Source organism: Castor canadensis, chromosome 5 (assembly GCF_047511655.1).
Source record: "Castor canadensis chromosome 5, mCasCan1.hap1v2, whole genome shotgun sequence".
Taxonomy (NCBI): domain Eukaryota; kingdom Metazoa; phylum Chordata; class Mammalia; order Rodentia; family Castoridae; genus Castor; species Castor canadensis.
In genome coordinates, this window is record NC_133390.1 from 111,942,516 (window position 1) to 111,959,675 (window position 17,160).

The following is a 17,160-nucleotide window of genomic DNA, read 5'->3' on the forward strand; positions in this document are numbered from 1 at the left end:
ATGGCTACGGTCATCCCTAGTTCCCATGGGAAGAGGTGACTGACTTGTTTACATAATTTCATGGGCTGGCAGAAAAGTAAATCCTGTTAGGTTGACAACCAGGTGGAGTGCAGCTGATTCAGCTAATAGGGGATCTAGCCAGCTGGGAAGCCTTTCCCACTGGAGAGGGCCATGTCTGGCAAAAGCAGAACTAACAGGTAGGTTTGGGGGCTCCACGTAAGGTGCCAAGGAAGCACAGGATATTTTAGGCCTTATACTATTTTTTAAAGTGAAAGTGGTAGTAAAGTTTATTAGGAAAGAAATATACTTTCAACAGACTGCAAGCGGATCATCTGTAGAGTGAGAATGAATGATGACACTATTGATACAAAAGAATTAGGGGAAGCATGGGTTATAGTGATGACATGGCCAAGTTCAAGAACCACACTACACACAACCAGTTTCAAAAATAGTACAAAAATGACACAAGGTGGACCTCAACTTCAGAGGAACATGATTTTTGTCAAAAGCACAGAAAGACCAGAATCAGATCAACAATGCCAAGGCCATGAGTGTGCATGCTAAGGCTTTCCAGGTCCTTGTAAAGCAGAAAGAGGCCATGTCTAGGATGCCCAAGCATGTCATCTGCCAGCTGCATTGCTGTTCTGCATTACCTGTGTACCACAAACTTGGGAAAAATGTTCATGCCTGAATTTCTAAGAGATTCAGACTCTGCCAACTAAGGCCAAGGCTAAGGCTTCAACCAAGGCCTAGGCCCAGAGCTCCAGGTTTAGTTTCCTCTCAGGCTCAGGCTCCCCAAATGCCCAGGCCTTCATGAAGTCTCCAGTGTTAACTTTCTGTCATGATAACACATACCTGAGATAACCAACTTTTAAGAAGAAAGGTTTACTTTGGCTTGTGGTTTTAGAGGATTCAGTCCATGATTAGTTGGTCCTATTGCTTTGGGCCTGTGCTGAGGCAGCACGTCATAGAAGATGTATGTGGCAGAGCAAAACTACTCACCTCACAGCCTGGAAGTGAAAGAGAATGGAGGAGGGCTAGGATCCCACTGTCCCCTTTGAGGATAGGGCCTTAACGACTTAAAGACCTCCCACCAGAATGTAAACTAGTACAACCACTCTGGAAAAAAAATTGGAGGCTACTTAAAAAGCTAGACATTGATCTACCATTTGATCCAGCAATACCACTCTTGGGGATATACCCAAAAGACTGTTACTCCAGAGGCACCTGCACATCCATGTTTATTGCAGCACTATTCACAATAGCCAAGTTATGGAAACAGCCAAGATGCCCCACCACTGACGAATGGATTCAGAAAATGTGGTATCTATATACAATGGAATTTTATGCAGCCATGAAGAAGAACGAAATGTTATCATTTGCTGGTAAATGGATGGAATTGGAGAACATCATTCTGAGTGAGGTTAGCCTGGCCCAAAAGACCAAAAATCATATGTTCTCCCTCATATGTGGACATTAGATGAAGGGCAAACACAACAAGGGGATTGGACTTTGAGCACATGATAAAAGCTTTAGCACACAAGGGAGGAGTGAGGATAGGTAAGACACCTAAAAAATTAGTTAGCATTTGTTGCCCTTAACGCAGAGAAACTAAAGCAGATACCTTAAAAGCAACTGAGGCCAATAGGAAAAGGGGACCAGGAACTAGAGAACAGGTGAGATCAAAAAGAATTAGCCTAGAAGGTAACACACACACACAGGAAATCAATGTGAGTCAATGCCCTGTATAGCTATCCTTATCTCAACCAGCAAAAACCCTTGTTCCTTCCTATTTTGTATCTCTTTACAACAAAATTAGAGATAAGGGCAAAATAGTTTCTGCTGGGTATTGGGGGTGGGGAGAGGGAGGGGGCGGAGTGGGTGGTAAGGGAGGGGGTGGGGGCAGGGGGGAGAAATGACCCAAGCCTTGTGTGCACATATGAATAAAAAAAAAAAAAAAAAAGCCTGAGAGATAGGCAGTATTCCTCTTTAAAAAAAAAAAAAAAAGACCTCCTACCAGGCCCGGCCTCTTAGAGTTTCCACCACCTCCCAGCAGTGCCAAGCTGGAGACCAGGCCTTTCACAAATGAACCTTTAGGGGACATTCCAGGTCCAAACAGAAGCAATTCCACAGCAAAGGCCAATATGAAGACAGAAGAACTGGTGTGACCTGGTGTGCTGTTACTATAAATAAACTGGAGGGGAGGGAAAGGAAGGAGAAAGGAGAGATAGAGGTATAAGTTCTTGACCACAGAGAGCAGGAAATTTCCAGGCTAGGGTAAGAGTGGGAATTGGGAGGTGTCTAACTGTGATACATAGGCCTGAGTGTAAGCATGGAGAACATCTGAGCTTACAGAGGAAATTAGGTACAGTATGGGTAGACAGGCTTCGCAGAAAGCATGATACTTGGCTAGAACTTCAGTAGTGACTTAGATTCATGGTTGGGGGAGCTAAGATCTGGGGATAGGAGCATTTCAGGAGGAAAACAAGTTCTTACTTGTGTTTAAAGTCAGTTGAACTTATTTCTTCAGCATATACTGATTAAGAACCTGTTTTGGGCTCCAGGACATTGTAGAAGAAAGAAACTCCAGGAACACTGTGGTTTGGCTTATCAGACTGTCTGGTTCAAGTTGGTGGTGAACTGTGGGCCATGCAGCCCAGGGAGCATTCCCTGAGGCCTCAAGGGTGGACATAATCTCAATGAGGTGGAACAACCCTGGGAGACACACCAGTGGGATAAAAGTATGTTCACTCGCAATTTTAATTGTAAATTCTTAAAACAACACAATTTTGGGCTGGAGGGTGTGGCTCAGATGGTAGAGTGCCTGCCTAGTAATCACAAGACCTTGAGTTTGAACCCTAATACCACCCAAAACAAACAAACAATATATCACAATTTTAATATCAGCTCAGCATGAATTTTTACTTTTTAAATTTTAATATTTTGAATTCTCATACATTAATAATACAAAGGCATTTCATTGTGATCATTCCACGTATCAGCATGTATTTTGTAATGTACAGGACCCTTAAGTACCCTTTAACTCCTGGGGCCTGGCTCCCAGCCTGTGCCTGTGGCCCCATCCTGCCAGGATCTGGTTGGCTCTGCAGGGCTCATCTCTGGACTCTCCTCCATTGCATGCTGAGTGTTCCCATCTCTGCACTCCTGGAGCGCTCGGGGCTTGTTCTCGCCTGTGGAGCATTTGGTACTTAGTGATCCAGCCAACTGTGCTACTTAGCGTGTACAGGCAGCCACAAAGAGAAAAATGAGCCTCTGGATTACTGAAGGGAGCACTCTGTTCTTTCCAGGACAGGGTGGTCATTTTCGGGTTGTCTAGCACGAGTGTGTACCACTGAAGATATTTATCAGAGACTTGTTTCACCTCTTGTACTTGGCAATCGATGCACAAAGATGCATGCCAGCATGTCCTCAGGTTTATTCTGATTTTGTATTCCAAATGGCCTCTGAGAGTAAAGATAAAGGGGTGTTGTTTGACTCTGGGAAATTCATTATGACTTTAACTTTTCTTTCGAAATGAATTACTATGTACTAGATAGTATTTATTTGTGACACATTAAATAGTTTAGCAGATAAAATAGAGAAAGAAAGTTCCAAGATAAAATAGAAAGAGGAAGAAACTTCACGATGTCTTTAGGAATCCGTAACAACAAAGGAAACCTTCTTTTAAAAAAGAGGGAAGAAAAAGAAAAAAATTCATAAATACAATTGCCCCAATTGATAGCAACTAAGTCCAAAGGCTATAATATAAAATGTTTAAAATTATCCCAGTAATGTGCAGAAGCAATGCTAGGAATCTCTCTGTATAGTGATCTTTATCTCAAGCTAACAAAAACACTATGTCTTTCTTATTATTGCTTATGTCTTCTCTTCAACAAAATTGGAGAAGATGGCAGAACAGGTTCTGCCTGGAAGTGAGGGGAGGGGAGGGGAGGGGGAAGAGGTGGGGGGTAGGGGGGACAGATGGGCCAAACAATGTGTGCACATGTGAATAAATGAATAAACAATAAAAAAATTATCATGGTAGGAGAAAGACCTGTCCCAGAATAAATGGCTGTACAGAAGAGATCCAACCCAATCAAATTAATTATTTGGTTGTCTGGGGGCAGCCACTCTGAGAACTCTTGCAGAGTTTAAAGGCAATTGTGACCATGTTCATGATCACCAGGTACATGGTGATAACCTCTGATCTGGATACAGGACATCTTTCAGTATGGACTAGATCAGTTAGAAGAAAATTGTGCTGACTCTAGAAGTGATTATGAGTTCAGTTGGCACGTTAGTAGGAAAAGTAAATGGCCAAAGTCTGTTAATTAATCACTAAAGCATATAATGTCCTAGGAACAGGGAATCACTGTACTTACATTCTTGCAGGTGTGACTTTCGGATGTGTTCTTTCAGACTGGAGATTATTTGAGGAATGAGTATGTAAGAATCATGAGACTGAAGCAAATCACCACTTCAATGCTGAAGAAATTCTGATCTCATCTTTGGACTGTGGTTTTCTTTGGATCCCTGAGTTGTTTTTAAACCATAATTTGTGCTTAAAACCTACTAAGTAGCTCTAACATGAAACTTCAGGAGGTATAAACCTTAGACAGAGCACATAAATGTGAGATTAGCAGATCCTTGACATTAAAGTAATTTGGGACTCACTAAAACCCTACTTGGTCTGTGGGTTATGTTAGTGTAGCTGGTTTGCTCTAATCAGCTGCGTGTGCCTTTGATCATGGAGGTTCTTGCATTTTGGCCCTCTACCCAGGTCTGGAAAGTTCTATGTTTTCTATCTTCTCTCTCACTCATAAAAATGTACTATGTGGAATTTAAGACAGTTATATATAAGAGAAATTACATAAACATAATATAAATGTAACTGTTTTGTTTTACATTATTTATTTGACATAACTTTGTTTAACATATAAACTTCTTTGTCATTTAACCTGAAAGAAAGCCACAGTTTGCTGGATCTACCTTAGAGCCAGGACTAGAGTGGAATGATCACATGGGTTAAAGGGATGTCAACAATCTTAGTAATTCTATAAGTAATATTGTGTTTCAAAAAACAAATTGGTAAACCAGACCCAAATAGGACAGTTGCCTATTTTTTTGTAAATAAATTTTTATTGGAACCAGGGCCAGAATTAGGGTGAGACAAGTAAGGTAAGGTCATGCAAACATAGGGCTAGATCTGGTCTTTAAATTTTTACAGTTTGTTCATCATGATTTTTTTGGTATTAATTTTGTTTTAAAAACACTATCCCAAAATATCCAACCTCCCTCCCACTCCCATTATTCTAGCAGTGACCAGGTCATCCTAGATTAAGAGCATCAGCTGCGGTCTAACACACAGAACTGTTGTTCTACATCAGTGCTTCCTTCCTTCCTGCTCAGGGATATGGTCAATGTTCCCCACTGTGGTCCTTCCCAGTCCACAGCTGGCTTAATTCCAGCATGGGTGGTCACTTTCTTACATTTATAAATTTAAAAATCTCTTTTTTCATCTCTTCTAATTATTAGGATAAATCTTATTAATTAGGCTGTTTAAAAAAGGAATTTGTGTGTGCAAATAAAGAAGCACCCAGTTGGGTGCTGGTGGCTCACACCTGTAATCCTAGCTACTTGGGAGGTTGAGATCACAGGAGGATTGCTGTTTGAGGCCAGCCCGGGCTAATAGTTTGCAAGACCCCATCTCCAAAAATAACCAGATGTGTGGTACAAGTGGTAGAGACCCTGCTTTGTAAGTGTGAAGCCCTGAGTTCAAACTCCAGTCCAACAACAAAAACAAAAAAAGATGTGTCAATATGTGACCTTGTATACCTGTGTAGGCCCTTTCTCCTCTATGGAGCTCACTTTCTCCATTTGCAAAGCAGGTGGCTTTTTATAGGTAGATCTTTACTTTTCCTCTCAGCTGTGCAACTTTTGGACCAGAGGTTATATTGCCTGAACTGTTAAAGAATAATCCAGTTGCAAATTGAGAACTTCTTGTACATTACATGAGTGCATGTGTGCGTGCACATACAAATTCATTTTTAAAGTTAGAGTCTTAATCTACTGAAATGCATTGGTTTAAATCTAAATGTCCTCATTTATTGAACGACCTGTAAGAGGTTACTTTAGTGTGTCTTTGAACATACCGGAAGCAGTTCTCATCAGAAAAAAGCCCAGGTTTCTGATATTCTCCTATGTGTATGCATAAATAGATATACCTGAAATGGGTTTGAATTTAAATGTTTATTGAACAAATAGAAATATTTTGAAACAAATATTAAAAAAAACCCTGTAGCTGAGATTCAGACACATTCAAAATCATCCATGTTTAGCTCAGTTTTTAGACATGCTAATCTTTAAGTCAGCAAAATTCAATGTTAATATAGAAAATGGTTTGGATTTTGACAGCATGCAGGAGTAAGAATTTGCAAATTTTACACAATCCCTATGGAAATGACCTTGTGACCCTTGCATGGTATTTAGGTCAGGGTGGCCACCTCTGCCTCCTCCATGCAAACACTGTGAAGAAGGAAGAAAACTGCAACAATGACCGAGGCTGTTGGAGGGGAAGTATGAGAAGCTGAGAAAGGCCAGGACTGGGGTGGCTCTGGGAGCTCAAGGGCTGAGTCCTCAGAGAGGAAAAAACAGTTTAAAATCCTTGGCATGCCTAGTGTTAAAGAGTGGGCACGTGCAGTGACCTCCTCCTGACCTCACTTCATTGCAGATGTCTTGTATTTACAGAAAGTGTTCACTCCCCAAGTTGATAAAACAGTCTTATGATTTTATTTTACCTTGGCAGTACTAGGGTTTGAAATCAGGACCTCATGCTTTCTAGGCAGGTGCTCTAACACTTGAGCCACTATGCCAGCCCTTTTTTGTATTGGGTATTTTCAAGAGAGGGGCTTACAAACTATTAGTCTGGTCTGGCTTCAATCCTTGATCCTCCTGATCTCTGCATCCCAAGTAGCTAGGGGTCCAATTCAAAGTTAGTTATTTTTGGGGCACTGGGGTTGAACTCAGGGCCTCACCCTTGCTTGGCAGGCACTCTTACCACTTGAGCCACTCCACCAGCTCAAGCCAGTTTTTTTTCAGATGAGGAATATTTAAGCTTATTTGGTCTCCCCTATTTCTGCCTTGCCCCAGTTCCAGGGCTCCATCTATACAGAATGGCTTTGACTAAACTTTCAGTGCTCATCTGGTTACATCACTTTATCACCAGGCTGATGGGCTTACTGAGTCAAGTCAAACCTCTTTGCTAGGTATTCAAGCTCTGTGTGATATTTAAGAAGAATTACATGAACATAATATAGATGTAACTTTGTTTTGTTTTACATTATTTATTTGGCATTGTTATTTAATGGCCTCAAACCCACCATTCATATTTCAGCTTGATAATCTTCTGCATGCTGCTTATTTAATTTCATTTATATTATGGTATAGAATATGCAATAAAGACACTAACCATAAGTGTACACCTTATGATTCTTACACATGTAAAGACCTATTTATAATCTTCCCTTGTGCCTTGCCCAGTCTGCACACACTCCACCCACCACTGCAGGGTTAGCCTGTTCTTAAACTTTATAAGAATAAAATAATACAGAATGTATTATTTTATGCTTACTTTCTTTCAACAACACTGCTTGTAATATTCACCCATATGTGATCCATATATCTAGTTCATTCTTTGTTTTTGCTGAATAGTATGCCATAATTTATTAATTCTTTTGCTTTTCACATTTTCTTATGTTGTTTAGCATTGTAGAAGGTTTGAATAGAAACTTACGAGGTGGTTTGCTAGAGCTTCAGAAGGACTCTCACCTAACACCAAGTCTGACCTTTGACCTGTGGGAAGAGGGACCCAGTGCTACCATGGCTTCAGGACTTGGATAGCAAATCAGCACCCTTTATTTATTTATAGTGAGAAATAAGACTGTCATATTCAGGTGAACACATTTCATGTATTTTTAAAATAGTTCTGTAATATTTATACAGCCTTTCTTCCAAGAAACTATGAATACATTTACATAATGAGTTGCCACAACACCCTAGTAAATACATTGCTGGAATTTACAAATGAAGAATTTGGGATGAAGAACTAAGGGCACTTGAGGCAAACTTAAAAAAGGAAAAACACCGGCTTTAGCTCTCTCTCTGCTTTGTTTTCCCCCAAGGGAGGTAAGACAGCCAACTAGTTAAGGCTACAGACTCTGAGGCTAAAGGCTTAGGGTTCAAATATGTGCTCTGGACCACCTCTGTGACCTAGGGCAAGTCACAGTGCCTCTGCAGGCCTCAGCTGTGCCACCCAGGAGTAGGATAAGAATAATAATAATAGTTAAATTAGCTGACAGAGGCAGAGTGACTTGAACAGTGCTGGCACGTAGCAATCAATTAAGAAACGCCAGCTGTTATTATTGTCTTGGGCTCCATAAAGTGTCACTTTCCTCATTCTCAGAAAATTAGATCACATTTAGGGATTACTAACTACTAGGCCTCACCTTGAAGTCATGAGGATGAAACCACCTAAGTTCCTGAGCGAGAAGGTGTTTCCAGAGGAGAGGCAGCATCGGTGACACACAGCGCGTATTCTTTAGATGGAAACTTTAGGAGATTAGAAAAATAAGACCAAATATTAGTCAAAGAGTCCCATGATATTAGCATGTTTTAAATAAATACCTTGTGTTAGAGACACTGGTTTATTTGTTTTGCTTTTTAGAGTACATTCTGGAAAAGCAGAGGCTGAAAGGCACTATTAAAGCTGAGTTCTTTTCTGGGATGTTGCTAAGGAAAGTTAAGAATCCAGGGCTGCTAATTAAAATTAATTCTACTTATTGTGCATAAATTATGTCCTAATGAGGTGAGAGACTGCAGTAAAATAATTAGAGAAGGAAAATATTTTCTCTGAATAAAAACAAGAGCCAGGGAGGCTTTATGCTCTCAACTCATGTGTTTCTCTTTGGCTGCAGCTGCATAAAAAGGAAGCAGCTTGGAGAGCAGGGAGATGGAAAACCGAAACAAAACCTTTCATGTGATTGGTTTATAACATCCAGGCAGGGCAAATAGGACACCTGTGAGTAATAGAAAATGAAGTCTTTGTAGGCATTGAAAGATAAGCCACTCAGAGGCATATTAGCACAAGACCAGTCCAGAAGGAAAGGACAAGTGCCAGGAAAGGATCTTGATTCCAAGCCAAAGTAATGTGAACATGAATAGTTAAGAATTAAGTCAGAAGAACCAAATTGTGTCTTAATCACTTGTGTCTTTCAAAGATTCTTCTTAAAGAATAACTTGTGTTGATGAATGTGTTCAAATTCCACTCTTAATGAAAATAATTATTTTTAGATAGGAAGTGAGAGATGTGTGTATGTGTGTGAGAGAGAGGGAGGGAGGGAGGGAGGGAGTAAAGAAGGGAGGAGGGAGAGAGAGATGAGAGAGATATAGGAAGTCTGAATATTTCAATGCATTAAAATTTCAAAACTATGAGAGGTTCAATAGGACTACCTAAGAAAAGCAAATCCTAGGATTTGCTTTTTAACACAGTTTGTTTTAAACACAGTAAGAGGGTTAGGTATTGGGTCCCCTGAAACTGGAGTTATAGTCTGGGGAACCCTGCCTGCAAATTCATTTCTAATGATCTACAGTGAGCTTAAAAAAATTTTTTTTAACTCTATATAGGAAAAAAAGATGTTATAAAACAAGAAACAAAACAAAACAAAAAGATCTTCCATTTCCTGACTCCTTTCACAAACTCTGACATTCTGACAATGTTGGGCCTTCCATCCTGTCTACCAAGAGTTGGCCATACCTGAGTAGTGGCAGCTCCTCTGCAATTCAACACAGCATAGATTGGGTCTGCCCCACCTACCAATCCACTTCTCACATAACTATCAGGTATAACTATTTGCATAATTACTTCCAGCCTGAACTTCTCCAGGGAAGGGGGCCCAGTTTCATTCCTCATTATACTCTTCATTCAGCACAGTGCATGGTACAAAGATGTTGCTTAATAAATATTTACTGGATGAGTAAAAGTTCAGATGGTTGGAATATTCCCCACCTCTAAATTGAGCATGAGAAAATATTTGCTGTTTTACAAAGAGTAACTCGATGCTCTGGATAGCATTTCTCCCCACCATAAATGCAAACCTTCATTCATTCTACTGACCTTTTTGGCTCTGGGAAAATTCAGCTTAGCAACCTGGACAGGAAAATTACTGAGCCATTACCATAGTCCCTCCCGCACTTAAAATGAGTCTCCCAGGAAATGAGCCAAAAGATTACCAACTGGCAATGAGTTGCACAACTGGTAGGAAGTTGGGGGGATGTGTCACTTGCGTATCTGAGCACTATGAAGTATTTAAATCAGGACACACCCGGCTTCTGCAAACTCAATGAATAATTCCATGTGGACCAGCTGCTTTCACTTTACTCAAAGGAAACTGTTTTTCAGTGTCCCAGTGCACTCATTTGGCCAGGATAATGATGAGGACAGCAAATGTTGGCTGTTCATAAAGCCTACTACAAACTTGGATTCCAAACACAGTAGCCTCCAGGGCCAGGCAGGTAATGGATGTGAGTGAAGCCTGCTAGGGAAGTCATCAGGGCCAGCCCTTCCTGGGCTGCTGAGAACTGAAGCTAATGCAGGACTCTGGGCCCAGACTTGCCAGTCTTCCAATTTTTCAAGGGATACCAAATACGCAGATTTATATGGGCACTTCCCAACTACACAGAGTGAAATAGGCCAAATTGAGCAGGTAGATCAAGCCCCAGGCCCTCAGGTTTTTGAAATCTGTGTTCAACCAGACAAGGAATAACATTCCCCACGTGAAAGGACTCTTGGTTCTCTGACTAGCAATAAAAGATCCCCTGCCCCTCACACTACAAAGGGCCCTTCACCCCTCTGAAATGAAACTTTTGCTTAAGTTTTTTCTTGGCTTTATTCTTAATTAGGCACTTTAGAATCTTTACAAAAACAACAACCATATAAATGTAGTTAACTCACAGAGTACTGTGTGGAAATGAATTAGTAGTATTTAATGGCATAAATCCCCTGTGGACGATTGCATCTGTTGTGCACATCAATATATATACCCACGTACATACACAGGTATATGTATATGCACAGGAATGTGTATGTATGTTTATTTTTACCACTGATAATTGATATTTTTTAAGAATGCTTTTTTATTTCAAATTGGCTTTGAGTAGTTTTTCTTTTTCATTATAACCACGGGATAGAAATGCATCCTTTGCCCAGAGCTGTTTTGTTTTGAATGTGGGGAAATGAGAAAACTTTTCAGGCTTTGATCCCTGGACAAGATTACTTTCTGTCTCACAGTGAGGTCGCAGACAGGACACGGGAATGGAAGAAATGCTGAGAACCAGCACTGGCTAAAACCAAGTCAATGTTTTAGGCCCCTTTAGCTTGAGTTTTGCTTTATAATAATGGAAGTAGAGATAAGGGTATTATCATTTCCGTTCTGCTTGTGTGTCTTACTTTGTGTGGGGGAAAGTTGTTACTAAAAGTCGAGCTAATTCTGCTCTTAAATTTTCATTTGTAAAGTGGAGATATTAATAAGTACCTTTCAGGGTGTTTGTGAATACTGATCAATTTAAAACCTGTGGAACACCTGGAAGAGTACCCAGTACAGAGAAGAACTCAAAAGGAAGTAGGCAGTATTGTTGCTAGTAGTTATTATTATGCTTTAAAACCTTTATCGCAAGTGTGGCATGGGACAGGCAGTATCACTGATCTTTAAGTGCTTGTTTGAAGTACAGTCTGAGACCCCCTCCCCAGAGGTGCCCAATCAAAATCTGCATTATGGTAAGATCCTGGGTGATTTGTGGGCCTAGCCACCATGGAGACACACTATTTTTATGAAGTGTACTTTGTACTTAGAACTTTTTGTATTTTAAATATCCTTAAATAGTGTACCCAAACTCGACTTCTTTTGTACCATCTATACAACATTTCCTGCGTCTGCATTCCATCTGCACTGTATAATTATACTTAACACACATTTTGAATAGACTTAATTTTTAGAAAGACCTTAGCCTATTTCTAAAATCCATATTGTAGGTTTTACATCTTAGCTATATTCATTCCTAATATACTTTGAAATAAAGAAGAAACTTAAGTTAAAACCATACTCTGTGTACCATTAAAAGCATCCTTGATATTACTGTAGAACACAGTCTTTGAGATCACTCTCCCAGGGGACTCACTGTTTATAAGAAGTTTGTGCTAAGTGATTTTAAAAAGTGAAGACAGCCTGGGAATGAAACTCAGAATAGAGTACTTGTCAAGCATGTGTAAATCCTCCTGGGTTCTATCCCCAGTACTGCCAAAAAAAATAAAAATAGAAATAAAGGTAGGAAGGAGGATAGGGAGGAAAAGAGGGCGGGGGGAGGAAGGAGGGAAGGAGGGAGGAAAGTGAAGACTCTTTCTAATCTGAATAATCACTATCTGGCTTTTGTATTTAGTCAATTCAAGGCAAGGCTGTATGATGTGATAAACAATGTTAGCAGTCTGCTAGACTAGCATGTATTTGTGTCAGATTCCTTCCTTCCTTCTTTCTTTACTTCCATCCATATCTATTGAGCCACTGCTACTTGCCATGTCTTGTGCTTAGCCTGCAAGGGAAGGCTGAGGAAGATAATGCCCTTCCCTAGGGTTTTGGTCTGGTTGGTGTGATAAATGTAGTGGGATGTAATGAGGGTGATAGCAAAGCAGTACACAGGACATCTTGGAAGCATGAGTTGAGGTGCTTGGCTCACCTGTGGAATCCAAGCAAGGATTCCTGGCAAGAAGTAAAGCTTTAGTTCAAACCTAAAGGGCTGGTGAAGGGAGGAGGGAAGGTCATGCTGAAAAGAAGATGTATCATGGGCAAGGCTACAGACCCAGAAATAGTAAGGCAAATCTCCCAGAGTCTCATTTCATTTGTGATATGAAACAGAAAGGATACTTTCCTCATTAGGTCATTTAGAACAAAAAAACTAAGGCATATGTTTATGTGTGAGAACCGATGTCTGCACATTCAGAGATATACACAAAGAGGGAGGCAGTGACTAGTAATAGATGCAGTTCTACTCCTGGTTATATACACAAGAGATATGAAAACTTAGGTCCACACAAAAATTTGTACACAAGTGTTCACAGCATCATTATTTATAATAGACCAAAAGTGGAAACAGACTAATGTCCATTGACTGAAAGATGGATAAATAAAATGTGGTCTACCTAGACAATGCAATATTCTTTATCAATAAAGATAGATGATATATTGATACATGCTATAATATGAGTGAACTTTGAAAATGCTATGTTAAATAAAAGTCAGAAAGAACAGGTCGTAGACTGAATGATTGGTATGTCTAGAATAGGCAATCAGTATCCCATAGATTCTTACAGATCTATAGGTCTATAGAGACATGAAGTAGATTAATGGTTGTATATGGTGGAGGTGGGCTGAGGGAGAGAGTGGTTGTCAATGGGTACTGGGTTTCTTTTTAAGCTGACAAAATGTCCTGAAATCGGACTGATAGAGCACTTACCTACTATGTTCTAGGCCCGGGTTCAATTCCCGGTACTGAAAAAAAATGTTTGAAATTGATTGGGGTGATGATTGTACAACTCTCTTAGTATGCCAAAAAACATTGAATGTATGCTGTAATGTTTGAATTGTATGGCATCAGAATTATATCTCAATAAAACTATTTTTTTAAAAAAAGTGATAGCATTCTCATAGCAAGACCTGGGCATAATTCTAAGTGTTGTATTTGTGTTAACTTATTCAATTTTTACAGTGTACAAAGGAGATAAGTACCATGGCAAGAAGTAAAGCTTTTGCCCAAACTGAAAGACTCTGGCAGTCCCCAGAGACCTAAAGCCATACAGCCAGTCAGTGGTAGGACAATGATGGAAACCTGCTGGGGGTGGGTGGGGTCCTGGCATTTATACACTTACCTTCCGTCCTATGCTCGCCTATCTTGGAAACCATTAAAAGTTTCAGTTTAGGTTCAGATAAACTTGGATTCTGATCTTGGCCTTGCTACTTCCCAGTCAAGTGACCCTGCAAGCTACTGAACTTGGTTTTCCTATATGTTCAATGGAGATAATCATAGTGCATAGCTCATGGGCCTGGTTTTAGCACAGGGTCTATCTAATAAGCCATTATAAACTATGAGGCTCTTCTTTTAGGTAGTATTATCACTGGTTTGAGAAATGGAAAGCACTATATAAACCAAAACAGCAGGCAGCCTAACACTGTGGCAACTTGAAGAGTCAGCTTATTATTTCTGCAAGGGCAGAATTTTATTCTCCACGTAGAAATGCCCTAGTAAGCTTGTGGTCTGGCACGCTACCTTTTACATAACATACCTTAAAGTTTTAAATGAGGATAGAACTATTTACCACATACACTAAGCATTTGAAGTGTTGAGCATTTGTTTTTCATTGCATGAAAATAAGAGAAGTGTGGGATGGAGAAAGAAATGTGTCACTTTCCCAGTGCTGGCCTGCAAGGGCAGAGTGACCTTACACAAGAAGAAAAATACCAGTGATTTCCAAACTAATCTAATTTTAAATTTCTGGATTTTTTTTACTTCATGGTGTAGAGACATATTTATTCTTGGAACGGAAAAAAACACCATCACCATTAGTGATAAATGAAGTCATGTAAGTTTTGCTGGCTTTAAAAGCCCATTGCACAGTGCTAGAGAGTGCATTTGCAAGGCAGGGAAGCAAATCCCTGCCACGGTTTTGTGACTAGAACTTTTTTTGGGGGGTCGGGGGCCTTGGCACAGTTGGCTTTGGCATGATCCAGTCTATTCTTTTATTTCCTATTACTTTCCTCCTAAATCAGTGAGCCTGCTCTGGGATTTCTGCACAGTGGGAAATGTACCCCCATTTATTCTGCTGTTCAGGTCACCTTTGATTCCTCATTTTCTCCCTCTCAGCCAGTAGTGGGTACACTCAGGAGGCTTCCTCAAAAACATGTCTTTTATCTTTCACTTCTCCCTAACACCTTTACTACTAATCCAAGCTACCTCTGCCTCCTGCCTGTGTTACTGCAATAGTCTTCTGAAGGTTCTCAGCTTCCACTGTGCTTCCTACAGCCAATGTACACAGAGACACCTGAGGGATCTTTATTAAAAAGGTGAATTAGGTTAGTATCCTGCCTCAAAGCTATCTTTGGTCGAGATCCAAACACACAAGTAGAATATAAAAATGGTGCTAAACATCACTTAATCATCAGGGAACGTAAAATTAGAGCTACACACACCCACAGGATGGCTAAAATTTTTTAAATGACCAATACCACCAAATGTTGGTGGGGATGTAAAGGAAGAACCATCATACAGTGCTAGTGGAAGGGGAGAGATAATGGAAAATTGCTTGGCCATAGCTAATAAAGTGAAATATATGCTTACTACAGGCTAGCAGCTCTAGTCCTAGGTATGTACTCAGGACAAGAGGGTACTTATGTCCCCCCAAAAGTGGGGGGCATGTTAAGAATATTCACACTGGGAGTTGGGGTGATTACTGTGGTAGAGTATGAGTGAAGCCCTGAGAACAACCACCAACACCACCAAAAAAAGAACATTCACACTAGCTGTATCTAAAAGGGAAGATATTGGCAACAATTTAACAGCACAATAATTATTCATACAACAACCAATAAAGAAGAATGAATTCCCAGCACCTGCAACAACATGAATAAATCTCTCAGAAATTTAAAAACAAATAAAAACTTACAAAAATGTGTACTCTATGATTTTATTTATAAATGTTCAAGAATAGACAAAAGTAGTCAGGTGTGTTTAGTGCCTATCTGTAATCCCAGCACTGGGGAGGCTGAGGCAGGAAAATCTCAAGTTCAAGGGCAGCCTGGATTATCTATCTAGATCCTGTCTCAAAAAAAAGAATAACTAATTTGCAATTATAGAAGGCCAAACAGTGGTTACTGAGGTTTTACCTTTGCTTGAGTCAGGGACGGTTATGGTTAGACTAAGAAGGGGCACAAGGGAACATTCTGAAGCTTGGTGGTGTTCTATACCTTGAACTGGGCTAGCTGGTTGTCTTATGAGTTATGTGTGTGCGCGTGTGTATATCAAGTTGCATACTTTTTGCACACATTATAATATTTAAGTTTTACTCCAGTTAAGAAAGCCGAGGGAACCTCAATGCATTTAGGTAGAATTTACCCATTATGTCACGGCCTGGCCCCTGCCTTTCCTCATCTAACCTTATTACTCCTGATGCTTTATGCTCCTGCCACACAGGTGAGGCCTCTAGTTTACCTCACTCATGCCACTCCCTAGCCGTTACGCCATTTTATTCCCTTCACAGCTCCTACCACCATTTGAAATGATCTTACTTGATTGCTTGGTTATTTCCTGATGTCCCCTCCATAATGTCAGCTCATGACAGTAGAACCTTTGTTTGTTTTGTTCCCTCTATCCCTAGCACTCAGAATAGGGCAGTGGTAGGATTAGAATATTTGTTCTATAGGGCTGGGGAGTAGCTCAATGATAAAGAGCTTGCCTAATATGCAGGGCCTCAGCATTGCAAAACAACAACAGACAAAACAGAACAATCACAAACTCCTAGGTATTTGTTCTATAAATTGACATTTATCTTTATTTATTGAAAGTATTTCTAATATCTTGATATTCTTAGTGGTATCTTAGATAAAAATATAGCTACTATGACCTTTTGTAAATATCTATAAACATTTATTAAGTGTCTGTTATAAGCAAGAAATTAACTTAGTCAATATTTTCTGGGGGCACAATGAGGGAGAATTAAAACAAAAACAGGAGGAATAACTGAGGGCTGTAGAGCTGGCCTAGGAGCAGAGGAGGGCCCTTGCTCCATGTGAGACACAGAGAGAAATATGGGTGGGGCTATAGACAAGTTTGTTGGAGAGGAAGTGGAAAGTTCTGGGAGTTCTTGGTGGCTTCTCCTTCCTTTGAAGCAGGTTTTGGTTATGTGCTAAAAAGCAAAAGGGCAGAACAGGTTAGGAGGCTTGAGAAAGGTTGGCGCATCTGTGCTCTTCAGTGTGTGGGCACCTGTTTGGTCTTTTCCAAGCTGAAGTGCACAGAATGGAGAAGTGGTGAGGCAAGGAGGAGTGAGGATGCTGGGGATTTTGT